This window comes from Schistocerca gregaria, chromosome 8 (genome assembly GCF_023897955.1).
Source record: "Schistocerca gregaria isolate iqSchGreg1 chromosome 8, iqSchGreg1.2, whole genome shotgun sequence".
NCBI lineage: Eukaryota > Metazoa > Arthropoda > Insecta > Orthoptera > Acrididae > Schistocerca > Schistocerca gregaria.
Window position 1 is genome coordinate 54,777,287 of NC_064927.1, and position 13,122 is coordinate 54,790,408.

Sequence of the window (13,122 nt, forward strand, 5' to 3'; positions counted from 1 at the left end):
TCCCATTTTCCATAGGAGAGGTGGTACTAGTAAGCAACGCTTTTCGAACAGTGACGAGTAAGCTGCCCTGCACTGCAGGTGTTTTGTATTGGAGCAGTCTTGACCTGCCTTATCGACCTACTTTGCAAGATAACTAGATGGGGCAGGAGGAGATAAATAGGGAGAGGTCGGGAGAATAAGGTGGATAGGGATGGGGGCAGTAGGAGACAGACAGAGATTGGGAGGATTAGATGGACGGATGGAGCGGGATAGGAGGAAATGGGGAGGGATAGTGGGGAGGAAGAGGGAGGAAGAGCTGGAGACACAGAGGAGGGAGGAGGAAATGTGTGCAATGCGTATGAATATGGACAAATCTATTATGAAGAGATCAGTCATGATAATCATCAACGTAGTTCTTGTTGTTCTGGCCTTCAGTCCAGAGACTGGTTTGATGCAGCTCTCCATTCTACTCTATCCTGTGCAAGCTTCTTGTTCTCCCAGTACCTACTACAACCTACATCCTTCTGAATGTATTTAGTGTGTTCATCCCTTGCTCTCCCTCTACGATTTTTACCCTCCATGCTGCCCTCCAATACTAAATTGGTGATCCTATGATGCCTCAGAATATGTCCTACCAAGCGATCCCCTCTTAAAGTTATGCCGTAAATTTCTCTTCTCCCCAATTCTATTCTATACTTCCTCATTAGTCATGTGATCTACCCATCTAATCTTCAGCATTCTTCTGTAGCACCACATTTCGAAAGCATCTATTCTCTACTTGTCAAAACTATTTATCGTCCACGTCTCAGTTTCATACATGGCTACACTCCACATAAATACCTTCAGATAATTAAACTCGAAGCTACCAAATTTCTCAACTTCAGAAACGCTTCCCTTGCCATTGCCAGTCTACATTTTATATCGTCTCTACTTCGATCATCATCAGCTATTTTGCTCCCCAAACAGCAAAACTCGTTTGCTACTTTAAACGTCTTATTTCCTAATCTAATTCCCTCAGTATCACCCGGTTTAATTCGACTACATTCCTTTATCCTCGTTTTGCATTTGTTGACATTCATCCTATATCCTCCTTTCGAGACACTGCCCATTCCGTTCAGATGCTCTTCCAGGTCCTTTGCTGTCTGTGGCAGAATTTCAATGTCATCGGTGAACCTCAAAGTTTCCTTTATTGCTTGTTCAATATACAGATTGAATATCATCGAGGATAGGCTACAACCCTGTCTCACTCACTTCCCAACCACTGCTTCCCTTTCATGCCCCTCGACTCTTATAAGTGCCATCTGGTTTGTGTACAAATTGTAATAAAGTCAACATTGTCAAAAGCTTTCTGTAAGTCTACAAATGCTAGAAACGTAGTTTTGCCTTTCCTTAATCTATTTTCTAAAATAAGTCGTAGGGTTACTATTGCCTCACGTGTTCCAACATTTTTACGGAATGCAAACTGATCTTCCCCGAGGTCGGCATCTACCAGTGTTTCCATTCGTCTGTAAAGAATTCGTGCCAGTATTTTGCAACTGTGGCTTATTAAACTGATGGTTCTGTAATTTTCACTTCTTTCTTTGGGACCGGAATTATTACATTCCTCTTGAAGTCTGAGTATATTTCACCTGCCTCATACATCTTGCTCACCAGGTGGTAGAGTATTGTCCCGGGGCATAGGTCTTTCAGTGCTCTGTCACACTCTTCACGCAGTATCATGTCTCCCATTTCATCTTCATCTACTTCTTCTTTCATTTCCATAATATTGCCTCAAGAACATCTCTATATACTCCTTCCACCTTCCTGCTTTCCCTTCTTTGCTTAGAACTGGGTTTCCACCTGAGCTCTTGATATTCATACAAGTGCTTCTCTTTTCTCCAAAGGTCTCTTTAATTTTCCTGTATACAGTATCTATCTTACCCCTGGTGATATACACCTCTACATCATTACATTTGTCCTCTAGCCATCCCTGCTCTATTAGCCCTCGTGTTTTTACCTACTTGATCCTCTGCTGCCTTCACTACTTCATCCAAAAAAGCTACCCATTCTTCTTCTACTGTATTTCTTTCCATCATTCCTATCAATTGTTCCCTTATATTTTCCTGAAACTCTGTACAACCTCTAGTTTAATAAGTTTATCCATGTTCGATCTCCTTAAATTCCCACCTTTTCGCAGTTTCTTTTGTTTTAATCTACAGTTCGTAACCAATAGACTGAGGTCAGAGTCCACATCTGCCCCTGGAAATGTCTTACAATTTAATACCTGGTTCCTAAATCTCTGTTTATCATTATCTAATCTATCTCAAACCTTCCAGTATCTCCTGGGGTCTTCCATGTATACAACCTTCTTTCATGACTCTTGAACCAAGTGTTAGCTATGTTTAAGTTATGCTCTTTGCAAAATTTTAGCAGGTGGCTGCCTCTTTCATTCCTTACCCTCATTCCACATTCACCTACTACGTTTCCTTCTATTCTTTTTCCTACTATCGAATTACAGTCACTCATGACTATTAAATATTCGTCTCCAATCACTATCTGAATAATTTCTATTATCTCATAATATATTTCTTCAGTCTTTTAGTCATCTGCGGTGTTAGTTGGCATATAAACTTGTGCTACTGCGGTAGGCGCGGGCTTCGTATCTATCTTGGCCCAATAATGCGTTCACTACGCTGTTGTAGTAGCTTGGCCGCATTCTTATTTTTTTATTCATTATTAAACCTATTCCTGCATTACCCCTATTTGATTTTGTATTTATAACCCTGTATTCACCTGACCAGAAGTCTTGTTCCTCCAGCCACCGAACTTAACTAATTCCCACTATATCTAACATTAACCTGTCCATTTCCCTTTTTAAATTTTCTAACCTGCCTGCCTGATTAAGGGATCTGACATTCCCCTCTCCGACCCGTAGAACGCCAGTTTTCTTTCTCCTGATAACAACGTCCTCCTGAGGAGTTCCTGCCCGGAGATCCGCATGGTTGACTATTTTACCCTAGCTATATTTTACCCAAGAGGACGCCATCATCATTTAACCATACAGTAAAGCTGCATGCCCTTGGGAAAAATTACGGCTATAGTTTCCCCATGCTTTCAGCCGTTTGCAGTACCAGCACAGCAAGGCCGTTTTGGTTATTGTTACAAAGCCAGATCAGTCAATCATCCAGGCTGCTGCCCGTGCAACTACTGAAAAGGCTGCTAGCCCTCTTCAGGAACGATACGTTTGGCCTCTCAACAGATACCCACCCATCTGTTGTGGTTGCACCTACGGTACGGCTATCTGTATCCGTGAGGCACGCAAGTCTCCCCACCAATTCCAAGATCCATGATTCATGGTGGAGATCTTTAACTTCCCATTGTAATGGATACAATAACAATGGAGCCCTATGTTAAGATAGTAGCCAGCTACTTGTGTCCCACTGGGGATCGCATCCCGAATACTCTTGTTAGTATGAGCCTCCTTCCACTGTTCCTTCAAAATCCACAATGGTGGAAGAATCCCGGTTACAATAATCAACGTAGTACAATTATTGTAACCGGGATTCCTTCAACATTCAGGATTTTGGAGGAACAGTGGAAGGAGGATCATACTCACAAGAGTATTCGGGATGCGATCCCCAGTGGGACCCAAGTATTTGGCTACCATCTTAACAAAGGTCTCCTTTGTTATTGTATTCATTACAATGGGAAGTGAAAGATTTGAATATTTTCATCGTTCTTTGAGTGGAGGGCATTTCGGGCCTTTTCAATACCATAATGAAGACTGAAGAACAGTTTACTTTCCCATCCACTGATTTAGGTGTTTGGAAGTTCAATCTGCCAAGTCCAGTTACGATTCTCGTCATGGTTTATAGCACACTACTTGGGAAGAGTTTCCAATGCACAAGTTGATGCTCCCTCGAATGATAGTCAGGGCAGAGGAGCTCAGTAAGAACCGGAGGAAGGTACTCAATCCCCACACCCCCTCCCACCATCTGCCCCACACCAGGTTTGACTTTTAGTTGTCGGCGTCGGGTCGGTCTCGGTCATTGACCACCGATAACAACTGGAGGATGGCCAGTCAAAGGGAAGTAATGTAATCTGTTGTGTTCTATTCTGTGCAGTACAGTTTTCGTGTCTTAACTGAAGCCATGTGGACGTTTCGTTCAAATTTTATTTATCTACTCTCTTATCGAACAGGGGTCAGTAGTCTCCATTTAAAATAAACCTATGTACGTTACTAAACGTTTCTGACTGTCTACCTTATAGATATCCCTGTCTGTTGAGTCCAAGCCTAGTCTGTAATTTATCAGTATTATTTCTGCTGGCTTTGGTACTCGGGGTAACTTTACTACTTGTTGCTGAACCCTGCTGGACGTCGTTATTTAACTTTTATTTATATACATTTTATGATTGTCTTTTATAGTAGCTAATTGCCTGTTCTCTTCTGGTAACTACATGTTTATTATTGTTGGACTTTTCATTGTGGAACTTGTTATAGTGAAATGTTTTTCTCTCTGTTTCAGTTCACACCACGCTGTATTTAATGCATGCTGGAACATAACCACGAGAGGGGGGTGAAACTTAGTAGTCTGATATCTCAAAAATGGTTCAAATGGCTCTGAACGCTATGCGACTTAACTTCGGAGGTCATCAGTCGCCTAGAACTTAGAACTTGTTAAATCTAACTAACCTAAGGACATCACACACATCCATGCCCGAGGCAGGATTCGATCCTGCGACCGTAGCAGTCGCTCGGTTCCAGACTGTAGCAACTAGAACCGCATGGCCACTCCTACCGGCTTAATATCTCAGTTCGAAGTGTTCAGTTATTGATTATAAAATGGTATTGCTCCTTTGTTTACTCTCATCTGAACTTGTCAGACTTATCGTGTTAAAGAAATACGTAAAAACTGTTTGGAATACCCTTTCGAAACAAAATTGTCGTTTATGGTCTAACGTTTTTGCGGCCTTGCACCTCACCATTCCCATCCAAGAACCCGCTTGCCGTGGTACTTCAGTGTTTGCAGCTTACGTTGTCGAATATTTTCCATTAAGTGCCGAATAACATGATGGTGTGTTGATCAGAAAGCGTACACTGATAATCGTTTTTGCTACATTTACATCTACAGACATACTCCGCAATCCACTATATGGTGCATGGCGGAGGTTACCTCGTACCACAACTAGCATCTTCTCTCCCTTTTCCACTCCCAAACAGAAAATGGTTCAAATGGCTCTGAGCACTATGGGACTCAACTGCTGTGGTCATCAGTCCCCTAGAACTTAGAACTACTTAAACCTAACTAACCTAAGGACATCACACACATCCATGTCCGAGGCAGGATTCGAACCTGCGACCGGAGCAGTCGCACGGTTCCGGACTGCGCGCCTAGAACCGCGAGACCACCGAGGCCGGCCCCAAACAGAACTAGGGAAAAATGATTGCCTATATGCCTCTGTACGATCCCTAATCTCTCTTATTTTATCTTTGTGGTCTTTCCGCGAAATATAAGTTGGTGGCAGTAAAATTGTACTGCAGTCAGCCTCAAATGCTGTTTCTCTAAATTTCCTCAGTAGCGATTCCTCCAGAGACTCTCAGCCGAGTTTCTGAAGCATTTCCGTAACACTTGCGTGATTATCAAACCTCCCAGTAACAAATCTAGCAGTCCGCCTCTGAATTTCTTCTATGTCCTCCCTCAATCCGACCTGATAGGGATCCCAAACGCTCGAGCAGTACTCAAGAATAGGTCGTATTAGTGTTTTATAAGCGGTCTCCTTTACAGATGAACCACATCTACGCAAAATTCTACCAATGAACCAAAGACGACTATCCGCCTTCCCCACAACTGCCATTACATGCTTGTCTCACTTCATATCGCTCTGCAATGTTACGCCCAAATATTTAATCGACGTGACTGTCTCAAGCGCTACACTACTAATGGAGTATTCAAGCATTACGGGATTCTTTTTCCTATTAATGTGCATAATTTACGCTTATCTATATCTAGAGTTAGCTGCCATTCTTTACATCAAACACAAATCCTGTCTAAGTCATCTTGTATCCTCCTACAGTCACTCAACGACGACACCTTCCCGTACACCACAGCATCATAAGCAAACAGCCGCACATTGCTATCCAACCTATACAAAACATCATTTATGTAGATAGAAAACAACAGCGGACCTACCACACTTCTCTGGGGCACACCACATGATACCCTCACCTCCGATGAACACTCACCATCTAGGACGACGTACTGGGTTCTATTACTTAGGAAGTCTTCGAGCCCCTCACATATTTGGGAACCAATCCCATATGCTCGTACCTTAGTTAGGAGTCTTCAATGGGGCACCAAGTCAAACGCTTTACGGAAGTCAAGGAAAGCCGTGCTGATGCACGGACAGCAACTTCTCTGTCTTAAGGAAATCCATTATATTCGAACTGAGAATATGATCGAGAATCCAGCAACAAAGCGATGTTAAGGATATTGGTCTGTAATTTTGAGGATCCGTCCTTTTACCCTTCTTATATACAGGCGTCACCTGCGCTTTTTCCAGTCGCTCGGGACTTTACGTTGGGCAAGAGATTCGCGATAAGTGCAAGCTAAGTAAGGAGCCAATGCAGTAGAGTACTCTACTTCTGAAACCAGTTAATATGGTAATGATTCTTTGTTAGCACTATTACGTGTTACTTGTGACGATCCGCTGCAGGTACGATGCTCCGGGCAGCCGGTACGAGGTGCAACTCGCGCTCGCGGCCTTGCGCGGCTTGTTTCTGTTAACGCCCACAGCGAGGCTGGCGCGCCGCCACGGCGGAGTTCAAACAAGCGGGAAGCGGCGGGCGGCACAAACAGGCTATCAGTATCAGCCGGCGGCCACAACGGCGCTCTGACGCCACCTCTCGCGGCCTCGCCTCCGCCGGAAACACACACACTGTACCCACACACTAGGTATTTCTGGCGCGCTTCCACGAAGGTCAGGGCTCGCAGATTCGCCTGGGAGGCGAGAAATCCCGATTCCGCTACACTAACTTCACGCTAAAGACTGCACTCGACTTTCAATGGGCAGTACTTTGAGAGGGAGAGCTTTGTCGGACTAATCTGTGTCCTGCGTGACCCACACAGTTCCGAACCCGCATCTATCCCACGAAACGTGCAGGCGTGTCGGTTCGTTATCACAAACATTGAATACTGGCTAGCAGCAAGTGCACTCCAAACCTTTTGTCACATGCTCCCAATACTATTTCGCCTTACCACTAACATCAGTTATTGCCTCCTCCTCTCCCTTCCCCACGTGGATTTTTCTGTTGTTGTGTCCTTTTGTCGAAGACTGGTTTGAAGCAGCCATTCACAGTAGTCTATTCCATTCACCTCTGTAGAAGTGCTGCAACTGTATCCATCACTTAAGCCTTCTTACTGTTTTCGAGAGTTAACCCCTTTCTAAAATTTGAACCCACCACCCATCCTTCCGTAATCAACTCGACTATTCCCTGATGCCTCACGTTGTCCCACCCACCGATCACCCCTTTCAGTAAAGCTGAATCCAAAATTTCTTTCCTCGCCAATTCTGTTCAGTAGTTCTTCTAAATTCTGGAGGTTCCAGGCTCAATACCGGGTCAGAGAGCTAATTTTTCCCTCTTCCAATCCTTCAGGCTGCTCAGCCACTCTGCATATTTTCAAATTGGATATCACGGATCTTTCCCAGGGGTGAAAGGCTCCCACGTTTCGCACCCCCACCCTAGTGCAGCGGCAGATATAATGCCTGCAATCAGGATGACAGTGCAGTCATGGGTTTCCTCCGTAGACTTCACTTCTTATCTCTTTCATATATCCGATCTACGTCTGTAATGCTCAGCACCAAAATCGCAAAAGCTTCTATTCTCTTAGTGTCCGAACTGTTCATTGTCCATGTTTCAATTCCACAAAAGGTTACACTGCAGCCAAATTACTGCAGAAAAGACTTCCTAATACTTAAATTTATATGGAACAATATATTTTCCGTTTGCGGAAGCTCTTGTCGTGCTACTATCACTTTGCCTTTTATATCCTGTCCATTTTGGCTATCGTCAGGTATTTTTCTACCAAACAGTAAATCTCATCTACTATTTAACACTAGAAACTAATTCCTTTAGCAGTGCCTGATTTAACTCGGTCCCATTCCATTACCTTTTATATTTTTTGGTTGACATTCATCTTACAACCTCTTTTCAGTTATTATACATTCCGCTAAACTGATCCTCCAGGTCATTTGCTGTCTCGGACATAATTACAGTGTCATCGACAAACTTTAAGGTTTTTATTTTGTTTCTCTGAACTTTAGTCCCCTATTATCAGATTTTTTTGTTACAGTGAGTATGCTGGGATAAATATGACCCCAAGTAAGTAACACGGGATATAGTGGCAGCATTTCATTTATTTAATGAACTGATATAAAAGCATATTTTTTGGTTGACATTCATCTTACAACCTCTTTTCAGTTATTATACATTCCGCTAAACTGATCCTCCAGGTCATTTGCTGTCTCGGACATAATTACAGTGTCATCGAAAAACTTTAAGGTTTTTATTTTGTTTCTCTGAACTTTAGTCCCCTATTATCAGATTTTTTTGTTACAGTGAGTATGCTGGGATAAATATGACCCCAAGTAAGTAACACGGGATATAGTGGCAGCATTTTATTTTTTTAATGAACTGATATAAAAGCATAATGTATGCTTTTATATCACTTGCCTTAATCCTTTACCTTATAGACCCATACATTTAAAGCAAAGCAGCTTATTACATTTAACACAAAGAAATTCTTAATGTTGTTTACACAGGCAGAGGAAAAGCATCTACTGCACATTTCTGAGTTTTTTCTGTATCCATTGAACGTTTGCACAGGGAGCACCGTACACATTTTGCCCCCATATGCACTTTTGCTGAAAGAGGAGAATTTCTGTTTTTTCTGTACTAGACTTGTTCCTAGTTGCAGAAAAAATTCTCTTCTTTTGAAGCTGCTTTTTATTACAGTTTGGATTTAAGTCCAGCCAAATTACGAAATCGTTTAGGGCACTAATATCCAAAATATTATAATAGACAACCGCGGCCCATCTTCCTGTCATACATTTTGTGGTGTAGGTACTAACTTGCCCATTGTGTCTACACCTGATTTAGTTGCATTATAGTGTAGTATTATAATAGATTTGGCAGCTTCGCCGCCACCTATTTCCTCTCTGAAATGCATAGTACTCAACAATCTCACTATCTTACCCTTTTCTAGGCAATGGGAGACTACTGTAGCTGATTCCTGCAATCCGAAGAGGCATGAAGCTGCAGTTCTTCCCCTTGCTTCGATAAATTCTGCAGGTAGTTCACGACTTTTTCTTAGTGCTCCTAGCAGAGTCATTTGTTTCCGTTCTAGTTCCTTTGCCAATTCCAAACTTGTAAAGAAATTATCTGTTGTGATAATTTTACCACTCCCAGATGATCTGTCAATTCTAACACTAGTCTTTATCCCTGACTTATTTCTCTAGGCTGGCCTTCGCCCTTTCCTGTGTACACCTGCAGATGTGTGACATAGTACTTAGAGCTGTCACATGCAGCCCATATCTTCATACCATACTTTCCAGATTTTGAGGGGATGTACTGGCGAAACGGACACCTACCCCTAAGAGTTACCAGCCGTTCATCAACTGTAATATTCTCGTGTGGTCCGTATGCATCGTGTAACGTGCTCATATTCGAATAAATCCCTTATAGGAGCCTGTTTGTCAGGGCTACGATACTGTTGCCGGTCCTGAGCATCGTAAAACCCCTACAGCGCCATATTTCTGTAAAGCTGTTCCTAGCCATAGAACTATTGAAAACAGGTCAGCCATGTTCTTTGTTCGATAAATTCCATAAATTCACTATGCCCTCACTGTGCCCTTTGTACACTCGCGCAAGAATAGGCACGCCAAGAAAGCATTCAAATTCTTCTCTATCAATATCTGTCCATTTGCTACCGAAAGTAATGTTTCCTTGTTTGTTGGTCCACATCAAAATAATCTGGTAAATGCCGGGCTTCATAAATAACTCAAATGTTCCCTACAGTATGGCTCGTGGGACCTGGAGCCGTCTTCAATATATTTCGTGCTGGCTGTTTCCCATGTAACCTAACAGGATTTTTCCCCATGTTTCATTTCCGTTTCTCGACCTGAAAAAAATGGGTTTGCTATTTTACATATATACTTACATATTATTATTATTAGTACTATCTCTAAAATTTTTTCAAACATGTGGTAGATTATATATACTTACTTTAAAACATTCTGATTTGAGATGTCAGCAACTTCAGAAAGCAGAGTTTCTAAATCTCCAACATCTTCATCAGAATCTTCAGTTGATTCACTACGATCAGAAATAATAGCATCAATCTCTTCATTGTCATCAGATGGAATACCTTCTAATTCCTCTTCTTCATTCAAAATTGCTTGTATTTCAACACTACTCAAACGTTTTCTAGTCACAATGTAGTTCTTGCACACACTGAGCCAAAACACTAGCAACAAGTAAGGCAATACAGAACAGCGGTTGAGACAAGAAACGGCAATAATGAGTACAAATAATAAGTGGGAAATGTTAGTTTCATTGTTGCAGCTGTTTCGTATAACATCTGATCTATGTAACATTCATCATTCTGTTTTCATAATGTTACATTCGAGAAACAAAACAAAAATTTCGATTGTGGTCATGCTGACCCCAGCGATACTCAGTGCATACCCCATGAATAAATTTTAACATGTTATAAATATAAAACTGAGCAGTATGTCATCATATACAAGCAACTTAGAGAGGCAAAGTCACACATTTTGAAAATAATCGTTTTGAAACAAGGGAGATAAATATTTCAAATGTGCTTGTTGGAATTACAAGAAGTTTCGTTCCATATATGTTATCCCTGCTACTAGGGGCGTGTCAATAAGTGAAACACATTTTTTATCTGAAGTCAGGTTACTTTATTCAAAATTCCAATACACCAGATCTTTCCACAGTATTTTGGCCACAATAATCTATTTTTCTACATGATCTCCGTTTAGTGCAACGGTCTTACTCCACCTTACTGCGAGTACATGTATGCCTGCATAGCTTCAGCACTTTTCTTTCTGTATTCCTAAAGCAGAACCTAAATCTAACCGCGCTAGTATTGTCATCAAAAAGCTTGGCTGTGCTCTAGCGGCGCCCGGCTTCTTCCCTGTCGCTCTCGCCTCCCGCGCAGCAGCCCGCTCGCCGCTGTGGCAGGAGCGCGGTCGAAGCTCTGGCGGCCGCTGTTTGGCCAGACCTCGTCTAGGAGAACATTTGGTTCCGGAGAATGACGAAATAAAAATCCTAGTCCACGTTCGCAGGACCCGTGCGAGTGGGCCCTAGTGACGGTATGTAACTCCCTCAAAATATCACGAAACCACTCCATCCTGAACAACAAGTACACACCCTAGGGATTAAATGCCTCATTGGACTGTCGATGCACTCAGCGTCTGCTATCATTTGAAAAAAGGAAAAATCGCGATTCGCTGAAGCGCAATGCACGCCTCCACACACTTACTGTCTAGTTCTTTCATCGTTTAGCTCAATAGAAACGGGTACCCTGTATGATGCTGTGACCAATGTCCTTCAGCAGATCTCCGAGTCGTCTGTTGAGATAGACTTCCACTCACGGGCAACACCATTTAATCGGAAATACTTAACAAATCAAGTGCTGCAGTTAAGTGTTACCGGGCTTCCTTCGTTTGCGCTGCAGTTTAGTGAGTATGTCGAGTATGAGAACCGTGGCGCAGCGGTAGCTTCGTACTCGCCGACTCCTTCTGTTACTGAAGGCTATTCATGACTCAGTACGGAGAATGAGTACACGATATTGTTACAGTAAATCAGCAATGTCGAGGTGAAATTTCCTACTGTCGGTATGAAAAGGCCATGAAAGAAACTGTGTTTTATGAGACTGTGGAGAGTGTAAGACGAAAATTAATTGATGCACAGTATACAATTGGAGGGGGAGTGATACCTGGAATACGTTTCACGCTATAGTCCACGCTTCGGACGAGAAACATACAGATTTCGTTCATTGCAGTCAAAATGGCTGAATTCTTGTTAATTACACTTCCACCATGAGGAAACATGTGCTGCATCAAGTGAACACAGGGGACACAGCAACGTCACAGTTCTATCCCTGTGTTATTTCTGTATACGTTTGATCACGGCAGTTTGCGTTTAAGGGCTAACAGCTAACTGTGTAACTTATCTTTCATTTCTGGAAGCTAGTTTACTAATTAATCACCATTTAGACCTCATGTCATGTTTTCCGGCACGCCTCCGAATTGTGTATATGTCAACATAATTATTAGACATTCTTCGAATAGATATAAAATATTAAAATAAATTAACAGCAGTTTTCGAAAATGTTTTATCTGTGTAAATGTACGTAGCAACAGTCGTTACAATTATATTATACAGGGTGAGGCACTAACTATTGCCACCAAGAATAACTCCGAAAGTATGATAGTAGCTGAAAAGTTTGTAGGACAAATGTTACATGGGACAAAAGGGGCCATAATATGTCGCTAGTTTTTTCTTATTAGGTGGGGTCGCGTTAGAGATATGAAGGTCAACTTTGTTTATTCTAGATGGGATGCTATAGTTTGGTACTTATTTTTTGATAGCGGCTATAGAGACGAATTCAATTATGTGTAACAGCAGAGTCTTCAAAGGTCAACAAAGGCCATAAAGGTGGCATGAACGTCCATTTACAGAAGGTGTTCGAAGTAATGACCGTTGGTATCAATGCTGTTTTTCAATCTTCTTATCGGGAACTGAGTGGTATTCCTTATCACATCGGCACTTAATCGATGCACATGCTCTGACAATTCTCTCTCGTATATGTTGCAAATAATAAATATTCGTCGAATACGGCGTATCCATCTAACGCTCCATTGACATGGAAACACCTTTCGACGGTTGCAATACAACACTAATAGGAACGATGAGAAAGAATCGTCGAGTCAGATGAAGGTGAATGATGTATTCCTTCGAAGAGCAAGTCGATATGCTTCTCATTTACGGAGAATGCCAACGAAATTTAGTAAGAGCTAGAGACATACACTAAGAGATATCCTCAGCGTACTCACCCTACACGTCGTACATTTAAACAT